This window comes from Thermobia domestica, chromosome 7 (genome assembly GCF_964235325.1).
Source record: "Thermobia domestica chromosome 7, izTheDome1.hap1.1, whole genome shotgun sequence".
Taxonomy (NCBI): domain Eukaryota; kingdom Metazoa; phylum Arthropoda; class Insecta; order Zygentoma; family Lepismatidae; genus Thermobia; species Thermobia domestica.
Window position 1 is genome coordinate 2,084,405 of NC_137460.1, and position 27,653 is coordinate 2,112,057.

General features: G+C 35.8%; 1 protein-coding gene across 2 annotated transcripts in view; it reads left to right on the plus strand.

The window, feature by feature from the left end:
* LOC145689831 (discoidin domain-containing receptor 2-like) overlaps positions 1–27,653 on the plus strand; it is a 1,126,884-nt gene that overhangs the window by 262,983 nt on the left and 836,248 nt on the right. For both annotated transcript variants that reach the window (XM_081764050.1, XM_081764051.1), the window contains exon 2: positions 7,951–8,057. The gene's annotated coding sequence lies outside the window, so the exon portion shown is untranslated. The remainder of the gene's footprint in view (positions 1–7,950; positions 8,058–27,653) is intronic.

Consider the following 27,653-nt stretch of genomic DNA (forward strand, 5'->3'; position numbering starts at 1 on the left):
GACTTATATAAACTTATTCATAAATTATTGGAACTTATTAAAATAAAGGGATGTAAATGGGGATAGGAGCTGACAACTCACACACAATTAATGTTACGGAAAATTCTGTTTCAAATGCATAAATGAAACCCTGCACACTATTTTTTCTTCCCTTTGTCTTCTTCTAAGGATAACACGCATACTCTTAAGTGTGAAACAGTATATTCCTAACTGTGACACACAGAAATACATTATATAGTACCAGTCACGTTCTTGTGGCAACAGTCACTCAAATTTAGAAGAAGCGAAATTTTTAAGTATTCCGAAATGAATTACCTATTTAACAGTCAGTAAAGTGAAGATGTTGAAAAAAAAAAAAAGGTTGAAGGAAACGAAGCATGTATTTAGTAAATTAAAACACACGAGTGCTGAGTAGTAATGATTTCGCTTAATTTTTGGTTTTTGTTTCGTTCATTAAGAAACTTCTTGTTTTTTCACCTTTTCCGCCCCTTCTTTACATTTCTTAAATCAGGATTCTTAAGAAATGAAACTTTTGCCTAACTTTTCTTTTTCTATAATTCTATCCAAGAACAGTTTCTCCTTTTGGCTTATTCGTCCCAGTACTTTTTTTTTTTAATAGTTATCAGATTGCGCCTAAGAGATGTGAACGGGAGGGGGGCTACAAGAGGGAGAACTACCACTACCCCTCCACCCATCAGATGAACTACTCTCGTGGTACAGCCCCTCTTTCCCCCCTCTGGCATTTACTCATCCACCCCACACAATTTCCACTTAACTGTGAATTGGAGTTAATGGAACAGGCCGTAGCCTTGAAAAGACGAACTTCCCTAAATTTCCCATCAGCTCGGCTGAGATGGTAGTTTTTGGTCCCTCATTTTAATGCCCAAGATTTTTCCTCTTTCTGCCTCCCCCCTCTCCGTCCTCGTCTGAATACTCACTTTATTTTTGCACTCCATTTTTTACATTTTAAAAAAAATCTTCAATTTCAGACAATGTTGCCAACATCATTGATGATTTTAAAAGAGCTCATTAATAATTTTGTCTTTTAATATAGTGTACCCACACTGCAAGGAAAAAAGCTTACTGGTTTTATCTTTTAAGAAAATAATATGTGTTTGTGTGTGTATATTTGTCATCAGCTTTGCAAAGAGAAAGAAGCCACCAAATATTGTACAGAGACATATCTTTACCAGATCTAATTGGGTACGAATCCGTTTTCTTGATTTTCGACTGGGAGGTTGATGTTTGTTTATTTTTGTCTTTTATCTGTATGCTTGGTATACTTTCAGGTGTGTGTTGGGAAAGCACAGGAGAGCACACAGAAATATTGTTGGGGGTACAAGCTTTCTGGGATGTCCAATATTACAATCCACTAGGTCTATGTAGTATTGAGCAGATATTATTCTGTGCCCGATAAGTAATCGTAAAATAATTTCGCCTATTTTTTCAGAGGTAGAACTAGATTGCTTTTTATAAGAGAAAGAGTTCATATGAAGTGCAAGATCAAATTTTCTTGCTAAGTCAATCATTTCCCTCTTTAAAAAGTATAGTTTTATTGAGAAAGTGTACAAATGTATGCTGAGTTAGGAAATTTTGGAGAGTCCGAACCCGGTAGACAGGTAGACACCCCCCTGGATTAGCCCCTGGGAAGGGATCATAGGCTCTGTAATTTAAAAAAAAAATGCATATTCTAAGTGAGAGCAAGAGGTTCAAAAGGACTACTGCTCATGTCAATGGTAAATAAATAAATAAAATTATAAAAGAAGAAACAATATGTCCAATAATCATCTGACACATTTCTTGCCTTCCTGGTAGCAGAAACAACTTGCAAACCCTTGCTACAAGCTTGCATTTGGAAGTCGGCCAAGCTTGCATCCAGCTTGATTGGAAAATGTGGAAGCATGCCGCAAGCTGGATTCCAGTAACGAAGTTATATGGAGGCAAGCTTGACGCAAGCGTTTTACAAGTAAATTAAAGTCAATAGTCAGTGAACGGCCAGTGAAACTATGGTGCTCCTTCGAAGGGTCTAAAACATCGCATGCAAGTACAACAAAAGCATGCGTTTCAAGTGCAAGTGCAGAAAGTCAAAAGCCAAGGACACGCCAACTATCCGAAAGCTTTCTTGCTAGTAGGGTAGTTGCTACACCACTTTTAAATAAATGGACATGATAACGAAAAAAATTAACTTCTTTATTGTCTTTAGATAAATAATTATACCTGTGAGAAGATTGAATCGGAGGAGAATGTATATGCAGTTCTACGTAAGTTCTTGATTTCACATTATAGAATGACATCCATATAGGTCTTGTTGGTATTAAAATTTAATATCCTTATACATTCAATACTATCCATAGTCATTCAACAACTTAACAAGACAATTAAATGAGATATTTTGCACCAAGTTACACTGTAATTACGAATAAGAAATTCAATAATGTACTATGAGAAAATGTAATACCATAAAAATTCATCTTGTGCATTTTTAAGTACAAGTACCTTAAAAACTTATTTTGTAATTGTTCAATACTTTTTCATATTTAGTATATAAAAAACGAAGCCGGTCTTATTCGCAATCGAAGCACGGAAAATCAATGGAACCGATTGAAATGTTTTTTGGGGGAAATGTTTTTTATTAACTACCTCGAGCTAAGTTTTCACCATGCACTTCGATTAATATGCATATTCCAAATGGGAAGGGGGGATCATGATTTATTTGAAAAAAATTAAGTATCTGAAGAACATGAAGGTCGGTATATAAATTCGTCATTAAAAAAATTGATACACTGAAAAAAATCGTATGTGGTGTAAGTAAAACTTAGATTACACGTGTAAATATTGTAGTTTTTGGATTTATCATAACGTACAACAAACGTATAACTGAAAAAAAAAATTTTATAAGTACTTTCCGTGTAAGTGTTCCGAATAAACGTACTTTCCGTGTAAGTGTTCCGAATAAACGTGCTTTCCGTACGAACGAAAGAACTGTATATATGCGGTAAGTATCTCACACACAGAATATGTACGAATATAACATATAGCTGACGTATGTAACATACGTATACATATGTAATATACGTAAGACTGTTAGATGTTGAACATCCCGCAACGGCATGATGTAACATCTAAGCACAGTGTATATATAGTATATCGATAACGTATGCTCCGTACTGATTTCTGTAATAATCATATCGTTTACGTATATTTTTTCAATATACAGCCGTCCGGATAACGGATTTTTCTCAGTGTACGTATTCCAGCGTTTTAAAAAAATTTTATTTCAAAGGAAGAACAAGGATCACTTTATATGTGTGTATTTTCCAGAGTAACTCTGAAACACATGGAGCAACTTCTCGAACTTGGCATACACATGACTTAGAATCTGTAAACAATTACCGTAGATGCAAGACACTTCTAGCTGTCCTAGGGAAAGGAGGGGATGACGTAGAATAGTAAAAAAAAAAAAAAAAGACTGATATTAGTGTCGAATCCATAATTTTTGGATTCGTTGAGATGAATACTGACCTGCCCGATACCGTACTGTGGGTTGGGATTAAATGACATGTAAAAGTAGCCTAAAAGAATCGATATTAATATCGAATCCATAGTTTTCAGTGTCCACGAGGTGAACAGTAACAGTCTAGATGCCGTTTAAATCCAAGTTCAGCCCTCTTCTATATCGGTGTGAGAAGAGAATAATAATAAAATGTCTATAATGTCCTAGGTTAATACTAAATCCATAGTTTTTCGGTGTTGCTAAGCTGATTGGTGGCAGTTCCAATGTCACTTAAGCTGAAGATTAGTCAAGAACGGGGATGTTAGCTGGCCTGGAAAGTCATAGAATATATATATATGAATTTTTCCAGCATAAATCGGGAAATCCTGGAGGAATTTTAACCAAACATGCCACATATATGACTTACAATCTTAAAATAAATAAATAAATAAATAAATAAATAAATAAAAATACTATGATGGAGAAGACCTATATTTCCCTTAGGTGTGACGGTTGGGACGAGTAACATTTTTTATAAATAATAAAAAATGACCGATATTAGTACCGAATCCACGGTTTTCGGGGTCGCTGAAATGAATAGCGATCTCCCAATGCCCTTTAATTCAGAACTCAGCCACCAGTGGGATAAAAACGCCCCTAGCACTCCTACAAATACGAAAGGCATAACATGTAAAGATAATCGTAAGCGACCGATTGGTTACTTGTATCGAATTCATAGTTTTCGGGAATCATATCGAATTCATAGATGAGTAGTGACACTTCTAGTGCTATTTAAGATCAGGTTCAGCTCCTATCAGGATGGAGAGTGAAAGGGTTAAAAAAAATATATATATCCCAAGTGACTGAAATTAGTGTGAATCAATAGTTTTTAGATTTTGAAAAACGGTTGATCCATTTAAAATGATTTTTGAATCAATCAATATTTCTAAAGTTTGGAAAAGAGTTGACTAGTTTAAAATGACTTTTGGAGCAATCCATAGTTTCTGGAGTCTTGGAAACGATTGACCCGCTTAAAACGATTTGTGGAGCATTATTAGTACCCATCTCAAACTGGGATTTTATCGTGTTACTTTAATTAAATGACGTATTGTAGGAGAGGTAGAGTATTTCAAAATTTATGACAAAAGTAAAGTAAAGTATCTATAGGTTTTTATCACTATATTTTAAATGAAATTCGTATCCCAAGGGGAAAGGGGATTCACAAATTTTACATAAAGCTATTGATGAGCGCAAGAGTCTTGGTCTTGCAGTTTTTGCAAGAGTCTTGCATGCAAGACCAAGACCAAGACCAAGACCAAGACCAGGAATCCCGATGCAAGACCAAGACCAAGGGGTGCAAGACCAAGACCAAGACCAAGACCAAGACCAAGACCAAGACCAAGACCAAGACTCTTGCGCAAGAGTCTTGCACAAGTACCGGCACTACTTGAATTTTTTATAGAATGTAAAAAGGAAGGGGAAAAATCATTACATCTTTCACCTGAACTTCTTGGCTCCAGTAAAAATACCGCCGGAGTGAATGTGTTCCCAGTAGTTTATGCAATCCATGTGAGTCGATCTGCTCCTGTAACATATAGCTACAGTATGTCGTTTTTTGTATCGGTTGTTCACGAGACGACCGATAGCATAATTCTATGAATTGTTACAAGCTATAATAACTTCAGTGTCTGATTTACTTTGGTCATCATTTGATCATTCACGACGGCCCATGATTGGATTTTGGGAAATCATACGAAGAATTGTTGTGTCCATAAGAAGTGGATAAGCAAAAATAAACTAGAGCATGTTATGGACACGGTAGCTCAGTGGCAGAGCGTTCACCTCTGGCACATGGGGCCCTGGTTCGATCTCAGCTTGCGCTATGTGAGCTTCTTTGGTGAACAAACACCCTGTGCGTGGGTTTTCCCGTTTCCTCGTACTTTCTTCATTCCACCATTTCTCATCATCACTGTTTCCCTTAGCCTCAGTGTAATAATCGGGGGACGTTAAAGTAATATTTCATTTCATTTCAAAACATATTAATGGTGTTCTTCTTCCAAAACTAAAGAAATGTAGTATTGAACATCGGCAATTCCGTACACCATAGATGTCGACTACCTGGGTATGGCATTGACTCTGAGGTTCAAGCATCCGTTGGAAATTTTTAATGTGTACTTATAAAATTAATATTGAAATAACATTTTCATGACATTGACAAAAACTTAGCGCATGTGACCGCAAGTTTGATTTCATAGGTGGATGCTTATACAGTACGTTGAATAATTGTTTATCAATATAACTTATAGCCCCCTTAGGTATACGGCATATCTAGGATTCAACGATATAACATTATACAACAATAAATAATCTATATTCACAACTGAGAGTGATTTCGTACTAATTTCAAATAACTTGAAGTTTGATGCCGTTATTATGTATTACTAATGTAGGTCAAAAGTATTTATATAAATTGAGTTTACACAAAAGACATAGACAGTTGAGTCGTTTTCAGTTTTCACTCAAATTATTTTAAAATATTTTGGCCGCGGTGGCTCAATGGTAGAGCGTTCAGCTCTGGTGTTTGGGGTTCCGCGTTCGATCCCAGCCCCCGCCAAGTGAACTTTGTGGTGGACAAACACCGTGTGCGTGGGTTTCCTCGGGGTTCTCCCGTTTCCTCCCACTTTCTTCTTTCCACCATTTTCATTCATTTTCATTATCACCGTCTCCTTTAGCCTAGCCGGCATAATCGTGGGATGTAAAACTCACAAATTTAATTTCATTTCATATTCTAAAATATTAAGAGGTTTAATTATTATTATTTTAATTTTTTCTCTCTATTTTGGTCAGTATTGCAAAACATACCATCATCGTCATAATAATAGCTATTCTGCCATTATTGGCAGGTCACTTGCTGCAGCTGAGAAGCTTCGATGACTGTGGTCCTCAGCTAGTCCCTTCGTATTAACGTAGCAATTTTCTGTCTTAATATCTTTCTTCAACTACAATCTCCTTCGCCCCTGCCCTCTAGCACGTCCCTCATAATACAGTTCCTCCTCAGCCAATGTCCTCCTCTTCATTACATCTAAAATTCTTCTTTTCTCCCCTACTGCTACTATTTCTAAAACCTTCGCATTCGTTTTCCGTTCAACCCAGCTGATTCTCTCCTTTTTTCTCCATACCCACATTTCGAAACTCTAACTGTTTCATCGTTTTTGCGTAATGTCCTTGTTTCTGCCCCATACAGTACATATTAGAATCAGTAAAACTAAATTTCAATTTTAATTGGGAGTTTGTTCAATACAAAGATGAGCTAATCGTGGTTAGAAAGAAAAAAATCTGATGGCTTTAGAGTGTAAAAATAATTTTGCAATTTATGGTATTTCAGTAATCTGTGCCGTCTTGGTTTTCTTTCATGCGTCTCACTGTCAGGGGTAGCCTCCCCAGTTTGGGAACCAGTGGAGTATTGGATCTGTTAAAACATATAAAAAGATTACGAAATGTTGTGATTTATCTTATAAGTAGTGAAGCGTGATCACCCATTGAAAAAAAAAAAGTAAAGGTCATCGCCTATGTTGTACAGTATCATCACACGTACACGAAGGTAAAATAGGCCCTATATTACATTTAGAAACATACATTGTATTTCCCTCACTATTGACGCAATGTAGGATTTATTATCCCTTATATCCAGAGTAAAATTTACTTATGAAAATCATAGATTTCTTAAAAGCAAAACTTGCAAGACTCTTGCAAGCAAGACCAAGACTGGGTGTGCAAGACCAAGACCAAGACCAAGACTAGGTGTGCAAGACCAAGACCAAGACCGCATGTGCAAGACCAAGACCAAGACCAAGACCACCCGGGTCTTGGTCTTGGTCTTGCATTTGCTCATCACTACATAAAGCATTCTCCCCGAGCAAAGAACGGGTATTTTAGGTAATTGTTTATCATGAGGAAACCATACTATTGATATATATTCCAGGTTTAAAAGCTATTAAGAGTCTTCATTCCGGCGAAATTAAAATACCGCTAATTTTACAGTAATTATGTGATATCTTCAAATAGATAAAAGATAATCGAAATGTGAAACAAGAGCACCCTAGACAATATTATTTTACATGAGAAACCGTTATCACGACTCACTTATCTGCTTTCGATTTCGAGCCTTTTTGAAAATCGGCATTTATTTTCGCGTTTCTAAACAGCTGAAAACATAAAGCCACTAGGTGACTTGTGATAACGGTGCCTCACGCAAAATAATATTGTCTAGGGCGCTCTTGTTCCATATTTCAATTATCTTTTATCTATATGAAGATATCACATAATTACTGTAAAATTAGCGGTATTTTAATTTGGCCGGGATGAAGACTCTTAAATAAACCTATGAAACATTTCCACTCCATATTCTTCACAGCATTTCCTCAAGCTTTCTAACAACTTTTTAATTTTCTTTTCAGATTTCGAAACAAGCGACATATCGTCTGCAAACCATCATATATTAAAACTTGTAAGGTGGCGTCTCATTGGTCTTGCAAGTTACCAAATACTTCATTTTTCTGAAGTGGTAAGTATGAATATTTTCTTCAACAATGTTGGCAACGCTGATTTTTAAAACTCTGCCCTCACGTTTCTCGTATTACTTTGCACGAATCTGACCAACTTTCTTTCTATCTTTTTTTTCCTCATCTTTTTCTTCACTCTTAGCTTGTCTTCTGGAATTTCTGATTCAACCCCCAATTTTTTTTCTTTCCTCTTCGTTATCCCTCCGTGTGCGTTTCTTCTTATTCCATCTTCAGCGTTTATTTTACTCGCTTTAATGCAAAATGAGGAATAAGAGAGAAATAAAAAAAATGTAGGGAAAAGAACCTTTCTAAATGCATTATGTGTCGAAATCTTTACACAGTTCAGAGTACTAAAGGGTCTTTAAAAAAAAAAAAATCTAGCGCCCGTCTAGACGTTTCTACTTCCTCACACCCACCTTTTTCGGTCTTTTTCTTTGCAGATGGAGGGGGAAACCTTATAGCCAGAATAAAATACGTAAACGATTACCACCAAATGAAACACGATAAAATGTTTCCTTAACTCAGAATTTTAGGCGGAGTTTTATTTCTCGGTTCCATCTTGGAAAATCCCGAGAACACGTTAAATGATGGATACGGTACAAAGCCTTCTTGCAATTTACAATACATGTAGATATTTTTTTACAAACTATAAAAATAAAAAGAAATTCTTGAATTTTAGGAATGATAGAAGGTACAAAACAAATGTCTAGTCATTTGAAACCATAAACTTTTATCTTTACTTTCCATTATTTCGCAATGACTGCCAGTACGTTGTATTTACTAAATATTGGGTTGTTCTGGTTTTTCTAATTGGATAATTTTCTACTGAATTTTCAAATTTTCTTGCATTATCTCAACAAACCTTAACCCTATTTTGATTAAACTTTTCTTTTCTTTTTTCTTTCCGAGTTATTTCGTTTTCTCATGATGGATTATTGTCCGTTTCTTTTATAATTGTTTTTGTCTTCTTAGATGTTCTTCTTTCTGGTTCCTGGAGGCTGCAGTGGTTCAACGGTAGAGTCTTCATCTCTGGTGCATGCGGTCCTTAGTTCGATCCTAGCTTGCGCCAACTGAGTCTTGTGATGGGTAAACACCGTGTATTTGGGTCTTCTCGGGGTTCTCCCCTTTCGTTCCACTTTTCTTAATTCCACCATTTTATTAATTTTCCATCATCACCGTCTCCTTTATCCTAGCCGGCATAAACGTGTGACGTTAAATTCGAAGATTTTGTATCATTTCATTTTCTTTCTCTCGACTGATACATGTTCGTTCTATTTAGTCTGTTTCTTCCTACTTGTTGTACATGTTGATTCTGCTTTCTGTAAACAATTCTTATGCACATGCTTTCATTTGATGTCTTCCTATTCGGTCCGTTCGTTCCATTGGTTTTGCCTTCTTTTGTTCTATTTCTATTTGTACAACTTTTACTGAACTTTTTTGCTAATTGCTCTTTTCCACTGGTTCCGTTTCCTTATAATTAATTCTCATTCATGTGATTTTCGATTGGATGTTTTCCTCATTTGCTCTTCTTATTGGTTACGCTTTCTGATAATCAATTTATTTTCACATAGTTTTAATTTGATCATTTTCATATTAGAAGCTATTATTCTTTCAGCTTTCTATTAATATGTTCCCATTTATATCAATATTATTGAGCTTTTTCATATTTTTTTCTTGTTATTGGTTCGCTTTTTGAATAAATAATCCCTATTCATATCATTTTGATTTTACCTTTACCTATTTCTTCTGAAAGGAAGAAATCCTAAAGTCTAATTAATCACTTGCAGGGACATGGCTTTAGAAGGAAATGCAGAGAAAACTAAATAAATGGGAGTTCGTCGGGATCGTAATACGGCAAATTATGGATGCGTTAAAATATTTAATACTTTCGACAAAGTGATTACTTTCAAGTATCTAGGATCAATATTAAGAGACCAAAACTATATTCACAAAGAAATTAAATGTCGACTAAGAATATAACATTCGCTTTATTATTCAGTTCAAAATCTCTTGTCGTCGCTATTTCTGTCAAGGAATTTCAAGCTTAAAATATGTAAAACGATCATCATGCCCGTTGTTCTGTGTGGTTGCGAGACATAGTCACTTACTCTGATGGAAGAACGTAGACTGAAAGTGTTTGAGAATAAAATCCTAAGATGAATATTCTGACCCAAGAGGAACGGGAATGGGGAATGGCAGAAACTTCATAACGAGAAACTACATAATTTAGACGGTTTACCCAACATTGTTAGGGTCGTCAAGTCTAGCAGGCTTAGGTGGGCAGGTCATGTAGCTAGGATGGAAGAAAGTAGGAAAGTTTTCAAAGTCTTAACTGCAAGACCAATCGGAAAAACCACCATTAGGAAGACCTAGGCGCAGATGGGAGAACAATATTAAGATGGATCTCACAGAGATTGGAATACAAAGTATAAAGTGGATCCAGTTGGCTAAGGATAGAAGTTAATGGAAAGCTTTTAGTGAATGCGGCATTGAACCTCCAGGTTCCATAGGGCTTAGAGTTAGTTATTTTATTCTTTTTTTTTTTACCTAGGTCTTTCCCTTATTTGTTTTTCATTTTAATAATAAATTCCTTTTAACATAACTTTTCTTATTTGTTCCTGTTATTGGTTCTGCTTTCTTGTAATACGTTCCTTCACGTACCTTTTAGTAGAATTTTTCTCCTATTTATTTATCTTGATTAATTTCTTTATTATTTGAAAATGAAATGAAATGAAATCTTTAAGTTTGACGTCTCATGATTTTGCTGGATAGGCTAAAGGAGACTGTGATGATGAGAAATTAATAAAATAGTGGAATGAAGAAACTGGGAACAAACGGGAGAATCCGGAGAAAACCCACGCAAATGGTGTTTGTGCACAACAAAGCTCACTGGGCGCAAACTGGGATAGAACCAAGAGCCCAATGCACCAGAGCTGAACGCTCTACCACTGAGTCACGCGGTCCTTAACATCCCAAGATTGTGCTCTTAAGGCTAAGAGAGACGTATGATCAAGACAAGTAAACAATGATAGGAGAATTGGTGAAATGATAGTGTTGAAGGGAACCGACTACTCCTTAAAGAGGCACTGACTTGATGTTGTCCATCACAAGCTTACTTGGCCGGGAATCGAGTAAGATCAGACCAGAGATAAGTGCTCTTCCACTGAAGCATCTTACCTCTCTCTTCTTTATTTGCATATTTTCCTATTCATACTGCTTGGATTGGTTTGCCCCCTATTTATTTCGTCTAAATTCGTTTTTCTTTCTTTTCTAGAATCAACTAGCATAAATTACCCATTCGCTGAGTTAAATTAAGAAAAAATAGTAACATGTTCCGTTAATCAGTCAGTTTTTACTATTATTGGAGTGCTCTCTGATATCGGTCATCTTTGATCATTTTTTTACTTCTTCCCCCTCCTCCTCCCCCATGCTCCATGGCTGAATTTGAATTTAAACGGCATCGGAAGTGTGTCACCGTTCATCTCAGTGACCCCGAAAACTATGGATACAGCATTAATATCGGTCGTTTTCGATAATTTCTAAATGTCTCTCCCTTTTCCTCTGTCCTAAGTTGTACCATCAAAGTGATATGATTACTAATGATAGCACTTTGGTTGATTTTTTAAAAATATTTTTTTCTTCTTATTGTCTTTGCTCTCTTGCAACCAATTTCTCGTAATCATATTCTTTGGTTTTGATTTTTCTCCTACTTGCTTTTCTTGTTGATTGTGAGAGGGCGCGGTGGCTCAGTAGTAGAGCGTTCACCTCCGGTGCGTGGGGTCCCTGACTCGATCCCAGCTCGCGCCGTGTGGACTTTGTGGTGGACAAACACCGTGCTCGTGGGTTTTCTCGGGGCTTACCCGTTTCCTCTCACTTTCTTCATTCCACCAATTTATTCATTTCTCATAATCACCGTCTCCTTTAGCCTAACCGTCATAAGCGTGGGACGTAAAACTTAAAGATTTCATTTCATTTCTTGTTGATTCTCTTTTTTATTTTTTATAAAGAAAAGTGAAATGAAATCTTTAAATTTTACGTCCCACGGTTATGCCGGTTAAGCTAAAGGAGACGGTGATGATGAATAATGAATGAAATGGTGGAATGAAGAAAGTGGGAGGAAACGGGAGAACCCCGAGAAAACCCACGCACACGGTGTTTGTCCACCACAAAGTTCACTTGGCGGAGGCTGGGCTCGAACCCGGGACCTCAAGCACCAGAGGTGAACGCTCTACCACTGAACCACCGCGGCCCCTTTTTTAATAAAGAGATTCTGCGCTTAGAATGAACAATACTTTCCGCGTAACTTCAGTTAAGAAAAAGCTTTGAAGAAAGCCTCCGCTATGTGTAATCAAATTCCTTGTATCATGGAACAGACAGACATATCTACACAGAAAACTCCATTTTTGATCTCGATACGATGAATGATAAGTCGTTTTACTCAGTTTAATACACACTTGTCCCAGATGATGTGAAGTTGGGAAATGAGGAAATCTCTTGTAATTTGGTGCCACTTTGTGCATATTAAGTGATTCGCGTTGAAGGTACTTAATAGATAAATAGGGATCATCAACGGAAGAAAAACACGATGATGATTTAAGTTAAAAAAAAATCTATCTCGGTGAATTAAATCGCAGAGGGAATAGAATGGTTGCAATTAGTGGAAGAGAGGAATATCGAAAACTCTCCATTGTTAGCGAATCTTTTGTATTTTCAGCCCACGAGGTCTTCTTGCTAATTAATTTACAAGCTTTAATCAATACTTTTTTTTTTTTTTTTAGTAAATTGTGGAATAAAACAAGTGACTGACGCGTAGGTGCTTTTGGGAATCGAATGACTGCTTTCATCACAAATAATTCTTTGTTTGATGCCAAATTATCGCTGCTGAACTTAACGTACACATAAATCTACAAAACTCTATAATAAATCACAAAATTGCCTAGGGAATAATTTTCTCTCTGGGATTCTTTTTTGTAAAAAAAAAAAAAATCCCTTTTGAGATCCTTAAATAAAAATAATATCTAACCAAAACAAATATTTGTTATTTGCTTTCCCGGGCGCAAAATTTCGGTCGCCAGATCGCCATTGGCGACTACAAATTTAGAGGTGGCGACCAATGTTCAATAGCAATGGTTTCTGTCTAAACGCATAGGGCTGAGCAGTTCCTGTTTCGCACAGAAATAATTGTTACTGAGTTAGAAAAAGCACAGAATATGAAGTCTTCACAACGGGCATGGGAAGTGAAGACTTCGTTCAATAACGTTCTAATTCGCCCCTCCTTTCCCACCCTCAATAGAAAACTTCATTAAGAGAATCCCAAATTTGCTTCCAATTGTCACATTTTGTGCAGTTTTACCTGTGCGTATGCTTCATGTGAGAGACGCTTCAGCAATCTCAACAGAGTTAAAACTGCCTACAGGAATTCACTGAAGACTGACACTCTCGATGATTTGCTGCCAATTTCCATCAATGGCCCTTCTCTTAAGCACTTTGATCCGAAAACTGCTACCGACAACTGGTACTTCAATGCAGAGAAAGAGCGTTACCCCAAACGTGAAGTCTTAAGGTAAGGTACTTTTTAACATGTATATGGATTGTCCAATTCAAATTTGATTATCCTGAATCTAATTGTCTGGTTTTGAAATTTTATGCCCTGATGTAATTTCTTTCTTTGTCAAGCCAAAGGCCGTGGGGGGGGGGGAGCCACTCATAATTTGTACGTGAGAGACACTGGCGACCATCATTTTTGGACTGGAGATTGCGTCTAACTTTGAAATTTGGCGCCCTGTTATTACTAATATCTGTTAAAATTTCGGCATTGTAACATTGTCTTCATCAAACACACTTACGGATGAAAGCAACGATGTATCTGATTAAGGTAAGGTGACGTTGCCGAAACTGAAACACAGCTTAAAAATAATGTTTTCTTCGGTCACATTTTATTATTTATTGAAGTTATCTCTAATTTTGAAATTAGAATAAACAGTATTTTGATATTCTGTACTCTCTTTTTATTAGTAAAGCAAAATATATCTTTCTGTTAGTCATACTAATATGCAAAACCGCAATACACTTAAGAGTTACGGGTTGCATAAACGTCTAGGTTAAAATAAACTTTCGCGATATCTTAATATCCAGCAGAAATAACTCTGACCTGAAATTTCTTCATAAAATAGTTAATGCGAACCTAAGGCCGGAAACTCTAGTTCAAGAACTATCTTTACGTGTTCCTTCCCGCAAAACCCGACATACGCATCTATTCCCTCTTGCCCGCCCCGGATTGGCAATAATATAGTGGTCTTTTTTATTTTTTTTTTTCAGAATACCGAACTATCATAATCATCTAACTTTCGAGCTGCACGGTGTTTGGCAAAGTAATTAAACGCGTGTTGACCAAATAGTATTGCTTTTGCACTCTTTGACACTACTGTTCTTTTTATTGTTGATATTTTTATTGCTATTTTTCTTTTTTCCTGTTTGTTAACATTTCCGTATATATATATATATATATATATATATATATATATATATATATATATATATGAATGATCGAAAATGACCGATATTAGTGTCGAACCCATAGTTTTCGGGGTTGCTGAGATGAATAGTGACACTTCTGATGCCGTTTAAATCCAAATTGAGGACCGTTTTAACAAAACTCAACAAACGACATTTACAAAATTTTACAGCAGATATTTTTTAAAGTTGTAGTCATTATCGTTGATTCAAAAGATTTGAAAAATTGAATACTTTTTGTCCATGTACACCGAGAAAAATCCGTTCTCCGGATAGCAGTATATTGTACAAATATACGATATCCTCTTGCTTACTATAGAAATCAGTACGGAGCATACGTTATCTGTATGCTACATAGGTACTGCCGTTTGATGTTACATCATGCCGTTGCAGGATGTCTGACATCTAACAATTTTCCGAATATCACATGCATATACTTATGTCCCATTCCTCAGCTGTATATTATATACGTCCATTTGTATGTGAGATCCTGACTGCCTACATTGTTTCACACGGAAAGTACGTACAGATGGAACACTTATACAGAAAGTATTATAAAACACGCGTTTTCAGTTATACGTCTGCTGTACGTTAAGTCCAAAAACTACAGGAATTACGCATGTAACCTATCTTTTTAAGTACGCCACCTACAATTTTTTTCCTCAGTGTAGATAGGACTTGATGAAGGAATAATTGAAGTTAATCACAAACGAACTTTATTGAGGAGAAAAAAGTTACAAATTACAAATTTTTACAAAACTCAACATATCCAATTTTTCATGGACGTTTGTTCCTTATTTTATTAAGCTAGGTGTTATACATTGTAAAAGCATTTAAATTTAATGGGCTCTTAAGTATATTAAATTTTGTAGTTAATATATTTAAAGTTAACACATGGACACAAGTTTTGATAGTAACAAAATCTGTTTCTCACATCTTAAACCAATTATGAAACTCATAGTAATAATTGAAATGACAACTAAAGCAATAGTACATAATAAAATGTTAGAATTTTTAACTCTTTAAGTGGCAAGCATTGATAGCATTACCATTAAAATATTTAGTTTGGTTTTATGGTTGAACCATGTCTTCCTGATCATAATTTCGTAATTTTTAAAGTATTTTTGTACTTTGGTTACAAAATGCAGAGTGTTTACTTCAAAGCAACATTGCCATAAAATAGGTCTTATGTGTAGCTACTGAGCAGCATTGCCCTATTATGGTAAAATTTCATAAGAATACTCTCAGTGATTACCAATAGTTTCGTTGAAGTATTTTCCTATAGAGCAAGAAAATACAAATAAGAAAATAAAAAAGGAACTTTCGCGGAACATAGGAGATAAAACCAGAGCCGTAGCCAGCCCAAAAATGTAGGGGGCTGGGAGTAAAAGTTAGGGGAGGCCCGATCGAACCATATCATATTTCATCATCATATTATAGTTCATTTGCAAACCTACCGTAAAAATTGTAGGGGACCCAGCCCCCCTAGACCCCCCTTGGATACGGACCTGGATAAAGCTTCTACAATACTAAATTTACTGTCCTTTGTTGACGAAGGTTAGAAGTATCTAAAAAAAAGCGACCAGCAAATCATGTATATGAATATTGTATGAAAGCAATAATGCCACTAAATGATCACTGAAGTAATAATTCATGCGGATAACACAATTCAGTAGAATGCGATGTTATTTGAGGGCAACACTGGCCAATAAAGGGTTAATGCTATGTAAAAACAAGACAGGAACACAGTCCTCTTTACTGCCATGAGCATCTTATGTGGTGCTCACCTTATTTTTCTGTGGAGCCATGAGCACCATATATGATGCTCATGCTCGATATCACAAATTACTAACCTATTCAGGTTCTTGAGCATCATATATGATGCTCATTGTCACAAATTACTGTGAGACCATGACCATGACATAAGGTGCTCGTCTCCCATTGGTACATTTTCGGGAGAAGCAAAATATCGCGACAAAAATGTGACATGACTATCTACAATTGAGCCAAAGGTAAGAAGAAATTTCTGGCCTCCTGGGAGCAGTACCCTCAAATCACCTAGGCAGTCAATCTGTTAATGTAAAGATTCTTCATAATATAGAATTTTGTCTTCAGTAGCACTAGCACTTCCTTGCACAACTTTTAAACAGAACTTTTTACTTTCCTCTGAATCATTGTCAAAATAGGACATCATTGTCTTCACGTCATTAGCTTTATTTTTGCTCACATGATTTACTGATGGAAGTTGAGGTGCTTCAAACATTATTGAACACTTTTCTTTAGACGTCTATCGATGACGCTAAGTATTTTGAAAAAAAAAAAAAAAAGAAAGAAAACACTGTGTCCTGGTCTTAGGTCTTCTTAAATAATGCAGTACTCTTGCCTCAGATATCTTAAAAAGCAATTTGGCTTTCATTCAACGCTTTGAGATTGATTTCATGTCGTAACTATACCAGTATTTACCGCAAACTCTAACCTCAACGAACTTTCTCAAAATATAATAATATTCTGAGGGAAGAATAATTGTTTCATGTTTTTTTTTTTTTTTAAAGTTCTTTTTCAATAAAGCCAAAAACTCTGTCAGGAGGCAAAAAGCTATGCCCACGTATTGGAAAATATTTTTGAAAAATGGTGATAATTGTAGAGTATTGAAAAATGGAGATGTCGAGTTTTGTGAAAATTTGCTATATTTAGGCGTCTTTTACAATGGCAAATATTCAGTTTCGTTGTATTCTCTGTTAGTCATTGTGTAAGGCTCATGACTAAAGTACCAGAATCCGTTAAAAAAACGCATTTTGAAAAATGGCTTTAGATGAGCTTCGTTTAAACGATCCTCAGTTCAGCCTCACAACTTGGGGTACGGGGAGGGAGAGATATATAAAAATGATCGAAAATGACCGATATTAGTGTCGAATCCATAGTTTTTGATATCGCTGAGATCAACAGTGACACTTCAGATGCCGTTTAGATCCAAATTCACTTCCCATTCCCCTTTATGTCCAAAATGAAATGTATTCTCCCCGTGCGAAGAGCGGACAATTTGCTAGTTAATAAATAAGGAAGTAAGTCGAGCAAATAAGATTCGTGTTTGCTTGATTTAAAGACCACCTACAAATAAAAATGTAAGGCTTTTAAAACAGAAGTTGGTGACGAGTTTTAAAAAAATGAACATAAATTTAGTTGTTTTGGAAATCTCGTACAAGAATTGTGTCATGTAATATATTTTAAATGAATATTTCGTTTGTATGATTGTGTTTTGCAGTAAGGGATAAAGGCAGCAATCGAGTAATGCATTTGGGTGTTGAGAGGAGGAAAGGGCTGGGAACAACTGTTGAACAAGGCCTGCCAATAGAGTTGTTCTCCTGAAGGCAAATACTCGGCTACATCATTCTGCACTCGAAGTCTCCCAACTCCACCTTCTTGTCACCCCCCTCTTGAAGCTTTCTTGTACCCATACTCCGATCCTTTTTTCCCCCTGCTTACTTTTTTTTCATTCCTTTTTTCCCTTTTAAATCTGTTTAACCCTTTTCTTGTGCGAACACCGTCCACTTCGGGAACTGCCTGGATTTTCTATAGAAATGGTCTCGTGTTCCTGTCTATCACAAACACTGTAATCTCTAATGTATTGGGTGCATGTGAAAGGTTTCAGACAGGAAATTCTATTACCATTTCAAACGTTTATATAAATATCTACTGAGACTAACTTAATGTAAGAAATATGATTAATTAGAAACATGGCATTTCAAGTATTATGTTGGTGACACAAGATCTCAGCAGAACTATTTGGGTGAGTTTTGGCAAATGCGAACAACTGCTAAAACTACTTGTCCTTAGGTTTAATTTTCTTTATTATTTTTTTAAAACTAGTACAGGGTGGGAGGAAAGTAACTTCCTATTTTTAATAATTTTTTCCTCCTAAAATATTGTAGATATAAACTCAATTTTTTGCACACATCCAGTTTATTATATACATTATATTTACAAAAGTTACAACTAAATATATGCTCCAGTATTTTCTAGACACTGTCTCAAACGAACAGGTACGTTTCCCGGGATCTTCCTCAAGACCTCAGCAGGAACACCACTTATGACCTCTCGAACCTTATTCTCAAGTTCATCAAGAGTTTGTGCTTTGTTGACATACATTTCTTCTTTGGTCCACCTCCATAAAAATAAATCACATGGGGTGAGGTCTGGATTTCGCCCTAGCCATTCTATGGGACGCGATCTATCCAGCGTCCTGCGAAGCGTTCATCAAGTCAATGTCTTACACGCAAGGCATAATGAGGGGAAGTTCCAACTGCAACAAACAGTAACAGTTCATATGACTTATACCATTTAGAAATTGTCGGCCATAGAAAATTTTCTAACATTTCCAGGTATTTTGCAGCGTTCATAGTGCCAGCGTTTCCCAACCGGTGTGCCGTGAATGGACCGCTGGTGTGCCGTGAGGAAATCGAAACAAAATTATTAATTCTATAGCAACCAAATTGCAGGACATAGGAAAAAAATGTATATTTTTGTATTTCACATTACTATGAATTTCTACCATGGAAAAATACTGTAATTGTAATATACTATTCTACATCTATTACTGTGTAGCACACAGCATTTCGGCTCGTACACGTTCCCACGGTTAGCTGCTATGTTACGCTTCAATTGAGTCATACTAACACCGAGAAATGGAAGCACTTGTACTGTGCGCGTCAAGTGAACGTTCGTAAACACTCATTCGCACGTGAATGACAGAACAACACTTTGCTCAACAGGTGTGCTTTGACTTCGACGCATCGCAAGCTGCGTGATTGCAATAATATGCACCGGTTTTAGTTAAAACAGCAAAGTTAAAAGTACAAGACATTCGTTTGTTCGATCGTTATTTAGTGATCTTCAGTTCTAGTGAAAGGTTGGATAGAGATTTCGAAAAAGAAAGCGTGAAATCTGAGTCCTATATTCCATTGCAATTGTTTTCTATTTTAAAATTAGAATAAAAAATAAGCATAATGAATTAGCATAGGGAAAAATCAGTGATCGAGCTTTCATCTCTGTGAGAAGGAGATCAGTAATCACAGAAAAAAAAACATGGTATTTTATATTTGCAAATAATAATAATAATATCTATGAGTGTGCCGCGAGAATTCAAGTTACACCCGTAGTGTGCCGCAAGTTGAAAAAGGTTGGGAAACGCTGGTGTAGATAGAATCCAATAATGAGGGAAGAAATTAATCCACACCACTTTCGGCTTGCCCTGCATTTTTTCAACATTTTTTTTTTTTTTTTTGGATCACGTTCTGCCCAATAATGGCTATTATGTCGATTACAGATGGATGATCTTCATGCCAAGCGAGCATCATTTCACAAAATTCAACACGCCTGTCGCAATCATCTGGATACAACTTTTGTACATAATCAGGCTTCCATGGTTTGTAATGTAACCATGAGGAGAATTGAACCCATAGAATAACGTGTATTGCCATTCTCTTGCAGACTACATTTTTGATTTTGAAGGCCTTTACTCGTTCATAACGAGGAACTACATAAGTTATATGGTTTACCCAACATTCTTAGGGTCGTCAAGTCTAGGAGGCTTAGGTGGGTAGGTTATGTAGCTAGGATGGAAGAAAGTAGAAACGCTTTCAAAGTCTTGACTGGAAGACCAATCGGAAAACGACCATTAGGAAGACCTAGGCGCAGATGGGAGGACAATATTAAGATGGATCTTGCAGAGATAGGAATACAAAGTAGAAACTGGATGCAGTTAGCTAAGGATAGAAGTCAGTGGAGAGCTTGAACCTCCGGGTTTCATAGGCCATAGAGTTAGTTAGTTAGAGTTAGGCCTTCACTCGAACATGTCCCTCACTGTGACCACCTTTTCCTCCGATACCAAAGTCGAGAGCCTGATTGATCTCTTAATATGCATAACTTTTCCGATAGTTATTAATTTTCTGTGGCAATTTTTAGTTGTTTTTGCATCCAGAATAGCTTGCCTCCCCTGTTGACCCCTGCATCCATTCATTGGACCTGAATTACAGACTGCCACACCTCAAATTTTGCTGTAATTTTGCCTCTTTTCTCAATACTTAATCGTCCTGATATCTCTGTGGGTTCAAAGAAACAACAAAAGCTTCACAGTATCTGAAAAATAGGAAAAAGTGGTATACTTTAATCTATAAAACAAGATTACTTTCATTGCTATCTACACATAACATCAATAGGAATTCACAATTTAAAATAAGGACTAATTTTCCGCTCACCCTGTACATAATATTCGTATGGACAACACAATTGAGATCCTTTTTACTGTCTATAGTCACCTTCAAATAAAATTAATTTTAAAATAAAACTTTGTTATTCTAGTTGTTTTTCGACATTTACATAATTTACGTATGGAAACTTCATCAAAGAGGAGGACCTGTACAAACGGTCATGCGTCATTTTGTTCATTCTAAAGTACACATTATCCAGCGTAAATTTGAAGCTGACGGAGAACTGTAGCCTTTATATGCTCTATGGACGTTTTATGTAAGTCCCTTCACATGAAAATTCTACTAACACATATTTTCGTTTTTCCCATTGCATTGCCTTTTCATGTGCATGTACGTATGTTGAGAATCCATTTTTTTTTAATGCTGTGTGTTCCTTTTTATATCGTGATTTCGCAGTTTTCACCATATGTGTACTGGTATTGACAAGATCAGAACGAATGTAAGCATTACTGTTTGTTCTAGTAGAGCAAAAGAGAGGTTGGGGAGCGAACAGAAAGCCTTGCGGTGCTCCAATTCCATTCTCAACTGTTGCAACAGCTGCAATTGAAATTGTGGCTCTAAACACACACACACACACACACACGCACACACACACAGTGGTTCTCTCTTGCCTCCCCTACAATATTCTATTATTGTTTCATTTTTCTTGTTTCCAGGAAGAATGGGGAGGGCGGAATATATTAGAAGAGGGACTCACGTATTAAATTAAATTCCTACTGATTGAGAAATCTTGCAAAATATGGTTATAATGTATGCTATTCTTTCTTTTTTACTTCAATTCTAATACGTAACGTTCAACACTAGTATAAAGAAATCATTTTTAAAAATCACACAGATGTTAGTTCTTTAATAATGGGTACACAGAAGAACTTTATTGCATTAAATCAGCAACCATAATGTTCTCGGTTAATGTTCTAGTCTTTTATGTACAAAATCCTGGGATGTACTTGACAGGAGCTCTTCTGTATGTATAAATTAAATGCTTAACAAATAGTCTTTGGTTGTGATCAGTGGTGTATTTAATGGGAGGCTACCGGGCTTAAGTCCTTTAAATTTTATTTACTATTTTAAAGTGAGTGAAATATCTTCCAGAATTTTTACATTTCCAGGAATGAAGTTAGCAAAGCCCCTCCCGAAACAAAATTGTAAGTACGCCACTGGTAGTGACACAATACATTCCTCTTCTAGACGTAGGGGCAGCGGTGGCTCAGTGTAGAGCGTTCACTTCTGGTGCTTGGGGTTCCGGGTTCGATCCCAGCCCCTACCAAGTGAACCTTATGGTGGACAAACACCGTGTGCATGGGTTTCCTCCGGGTTCTCCCGTTTCCTCCCACTTTCTTGATTCCACCATTTCATTCATTTCTCATCATCATCGTCTCCTTTAGCCTAACCGGCATAACCGTGGGTCGTAAAACCCAAAGATTTCATTTTATTTTTCTAGACATTGCCTCCTATTTTTGTAGAAATATAAAGAAACGTTTGTTTTCACTAATAAGACGTTTGTTTGTTTGTTTGTTTTAGTCCTACATTGTTTTAAAGCTTGTATATGCATTTAGCTTTTCTCTATAGAATCGCCATTTCGGTCGAAGCGTTTTTGTAGGAGCTGCAGCAGCTTTTGTGTGTCCATATTACACCAGCTTGGTGATATGTGTTAGAGCAGTGGTCGCCAAACTTATGAAACTTCTGAGTTACTGTACCGTTTTTATATCCTACTGTGAGTTATCAACCAAAAGAACTATCAACTATTTTTTTTAATCTTACATTTATTTAATGCCTATAAACTTACATTTCTTGTAAATATGAAATCAAAGTATCCAAGTTAGCAAATATCTAATATACACACGAAAAACATAACGTTTAGCAAATGTCTAATATACACACGAAAAACATAACGTTTAGCAAATGTCTAATATACACACCGAAAACAACGTATAGCAAATGTCTAATATACACACGAAAAACACAACGTTTGGCAAATGTCTAATATACACACGAAAAACATAACGTTTAGCAAATGTCTAATATACACACGAAAAGCATAACGTTTGGCAAATGTCTAATATACACACGAAAAACATAACGTTTAGCAAATGTCTAATATACACACGAAAAGCATAACGTTTAGCAAATGTCTAATATACACACGAAAAATATAACGTTTAGCAAATGTCTAATATACACACGAAAAACATAACGTTTAGCAAATGTCTAATATACACACGAAAAACATAACGTTTAGCAAATGTCTAATATACATACGAAAAACATAACGTGCACAACCCCAAGCGTATACAATCAACTGTGAGATAAGGCTTACAATGGCAGTTGCGAGAGAGAAACAAACAGTTGTTGTCGTCAGCACCCCCTGTCGTTAGCGTCAGCTCAGTGGAGGAATCAAGGTTAGCCAACCGGAGCGTTAACGCGATCTACAGAAAATGTCCCCGCGAACTACTAGTAGTTTGCGATAGACGGTTTGGTCATCACTGAGATAGAGGAACGTTAAACATCATTTTTCACTTTGTCGTCGTTGCTGAAGCGCGTTCCAGCTAAATGTTCTTTTAACGAAGAAAACAGGTGCTAGTCATTGGTTTGCTCAATATTCGTGACTGTTTCATCGGAAATTTACAATCTCCCGCTGCTTTCCTCGTCGCAAATTTCAGTACAACCAACTGCAAATTTCCTACACCACTTGTGGAGGAAACTTCTGACATCCATACATGACTCGCCACCAGGCCGGTAGCCAGCCCAAAAATGTAGACTCGGGCCCGGCTGAAGTTAGGAGGGAGGCGATCCAACCATATTATAGTTCATTACTATATTGTAGTTCATTGTCAAGCCCACCGTGAAAGTTTTAGGGCGACAGCAAAAATTTAGGGGGCGGTTCCCCTAGACCCCCCTTAGATACGGGCCTGCTCGCCACACACTTTTGACAACTGGTAATGAACTTCAATTGGTTTGACACCATTTGCACTTTGCAACGGATGCCAAGTCAAGACTGAGCACAGGCTTGTCTATCAATGGGGAAACAACAAATACAACAGTGTTGCCAAAATCCACATGAGCGGTTTGCGCTTTGGAAACCTTACTTCTGATTTATCCTCGTATTTAAAGCATAACACGAGTATTTAAGACTTCAGTAAAAATGTTTTCTTTTCCCTTTCACAAAGAGACTGGACAGAAATAATATTGTTTTGCTGCAAAAAGCAAATACAACTTGTTTTAGGACAAAATGAACACAGCAATGTTGATTTCCTTTAGGCAAAACTTTCCTAATCCTTTGTAAAAGCTTATCACATTTGGTTCAGTAAAGGTCAAAACTCAACTTACAGCGTACAACACCTTGTAAGCCAGTAAACAAAAAAAAAAAAAAAAAAAAAAAAAACTAGTTACCCGTTCCTTTCAAACATGAGATTTGTAAGTATAATATAGTATGCTGGACTATTGTCAATCTGCACTGGAACTAATTATTCAAATTTATTTTTATTCTATGTCATGAATCATGTTGGAGTTGGTAGTTTAGCGGTGTTTCTGAACAGGAATGTTCCATTAAAGTTTGGAATCTTTCGTGACCTCGATTCAAGAGATTCTTCCACCAAAGTTTCACATACTACGACAACTTTATGAACAAATCCCCTTCACACTCAAGTTTGCAGCAGCTACTTCAGGTAACATTTCCTAGATGTCTATCTCCTCTCTCTTAATAAGACATGAAAACAGATCGCTTGTCTGATTAGTAACTAGGAGAACTTTGTACAAATTAGTTACAATTTAGTATCCGAGTTACTCTAGACTTTATCTACAGTGTTCAACAAACTTTGGTATTCAGAGTTTTTGTTTACAATTCGTGTCATTAAACGATTATTTTCTGGTTATTAGGCGTTTCAAACAAAAAGGTTAAATATAATTAATATAGGCATATTAATACTTTGCTCTTTGTAACAAAAGGGAAACGATGATTATGAAAAGCGAATAATAATGAAATAATTGGTGGAATGAATATGTGGGAGGAATCGGGAGTATCTCTAGTACACGACGTAGTCCACCACAAACTTACTTGCTAGGGGATTGAACCTGGAACCAGATGTAAGCTCCCTAACACATTTCAAAAAAATACTTCATTGTACCCTTATCAGTCAATTAAATCAGGAAGAATAAACGACAAACAAAACATAGATTAGATACATTCATGTATTAGAAAAAATGTATATGGCGTACTTAAAATCGTATGTTACATTTGTAAATCCTGTAGTTTTTGGACTTAACGTACAGCAAACGTATAACTGAAAACGCATGTTTTATAATACTGTGTGCATAAGTGTTCCATCTGTACGTACTTTCCGTATGAAACAATATAGGCGGTCAGGATCTCACATACAAATGGACGTATATAACATATAGCTGACGAAGGTAACATACATATAAGTATATAATATAAGGAAGGCAGTTAGATATCAGACATCTTGCAACCGCATGATGTAACATGTAAGAGCAGTGCCGATGTAGCACACGGATAACGTATGTTCAGTACTGATTTCTGTAGTAAGCAAGATGATTCCGTATATTTGTACTATATACCGCTGTCCGGAGAACGGATTTTTCTCAGTGTGCCAGAAAATTAGCAAACTTTTTACTAATCGAAAATGCTATAATTTACATGCGTACAAAAGTTGGTGGAGGTACAAAGGCATATTACAATTACAATCTCTACTTAAAATATTATCTATAGTACGATTGTGTTATGTTGATTAATCAGGAAACAACATTAGTGGCATACAATGAATAGTGGCAGGAGTTGTTCTGGAGATGCGGACGATAATGTTTTGATAGTGAAACCAGATCTCTAAATTTTGTGGGCAACTCTCGAGCCAGTGTTTTAAAATGTCTAGAGCATGTCAGGTACCACAACAAGAAATACTATGGATTACCAGTTCATAAAATATCCTGTTAGTAGGATATATTATCGCTTATATAAGATATAGATAGCCACCGTTATATGTTAAAATATTAACGGACTATCGTTATCTCTAAGTTATTAACGGTCTTTCCATTAACAAACTTGGTCCAGATGATCGCTTTAGCTAATATAAATAAAAAAATCGCTTACATATCTGATATATAGATAGCCAACGTTATTTGTTAAGATATGAACAAACTATCGTTATCTCTTAAGATATTAAGAGACTTTCCATTAACAAACTTGGCCCAGATCATCGCTTTAGCTAATATAAATAAAAAATTGCTTACATATATGATATATATAGATAGCCAACGTTATATGTTAAGATATTAACAGACTATCGTTATCTCTTAAGATATTAAGGGACTTTCCATTAACAAACTTGGCCCAGATCATCGCTTTAGCTAATATAAATAAAAAATCGCTTACATATATGATATATAGATAGCCAACGTTATTTGTTAAGATATGAACAAACTATCGTTATCTCTTAAGATATTAAGGGACTTTCCATTAACAAACTTGGCCCAGATCATCGCTTTAGCTAATATAAATAAAAAATTGCTTACATATATGATATATAGATAGCCAACGTTATATCTTAAGATATCAACAGACTATCGTTATCTCTTAAGATATTAAGGGACTTTCCATTAACAAACTTGGCCCAGATCATCGCTTTAGCTAATATAAATAAAAAATTGCTTACGTATATGATATATATAGATAACCAACGTTATATGTTAAGATATTAACAGACTATCGTTATCTCTTAAGATATTAAGGGACTTTCCATTAACAAACTTGGCCCAGATCATCGCTTTAGCTAATATAAATAAAAAATTGCTTACATATATGATATATAGATAGCCAACGTTATATGTTAAGATATTAACAGACTATCGTTATCTCTTAAGATATTACGGGACTTTCCATTAACAAACTTGGCCCAGATCATCGCTTTAGCTAATATAAATAAAAAATCGCTTACATATATGATATATAGATAGCCAACGTTATATGTTAAGATATTAACAGACTATCGTTATCTCTTAAGATATTAAGGGACTTTCCATTAACAAACTTGGCCCAGATCATCGCTTTAGCTAATATAAATAAAAAATTGCTTACATATATGATATATAGATAGCCAACGTTATATGTTAAGATATTAACAGACTATCGTTATCTCTTAAGATATTAAGGGACTTTCCATTAACAAACTTGGCCCAGATCATCGCTTTAGCTAATATAAATAAAAAATCGCTTACATATATGATATATAGATAGCCAACGTTATTTGTTAAGATATGAACAAACTATCGTTATCTCTTAAGATATTAAGGGACTTTCCATTAACAAACTTGGCCCAGATCATCGCTTTAGCTAATATAAATAAAAAATTGCTTACATATATGATATATAGATAGCCAACGTTATATGTGAAGATATTAACAGACTATCGTTATCTCTTAAGATATTAAGGGACTTTCCATTAACAAACTTGGCCCAGATCATCGCTTTAGCTAATATAAATAAAAAATTGCTTACATATATGATATATAGATAGCCAACGTTATATGTTAAGATATTAACAGACTATCGTTATCTCTTAAGATATTAAGGGACTTTCCATTAACAAACTTGGCCCAGATCATCGCTTTAGCTAATATAAATAAAAAATCGCTTACATATATGATATATAGATAGCCAACGTTATTTGTTAAGATATGAACAAACTATCGTTATCTCTTAAGATATTAAGGGACTTTCCATTAACAAACTTGGCCCAGATCATCGCTTTAGCTAATATAAATAAAAAATTGCTTACATATATGATATATAGATAGCCAACGTTATTT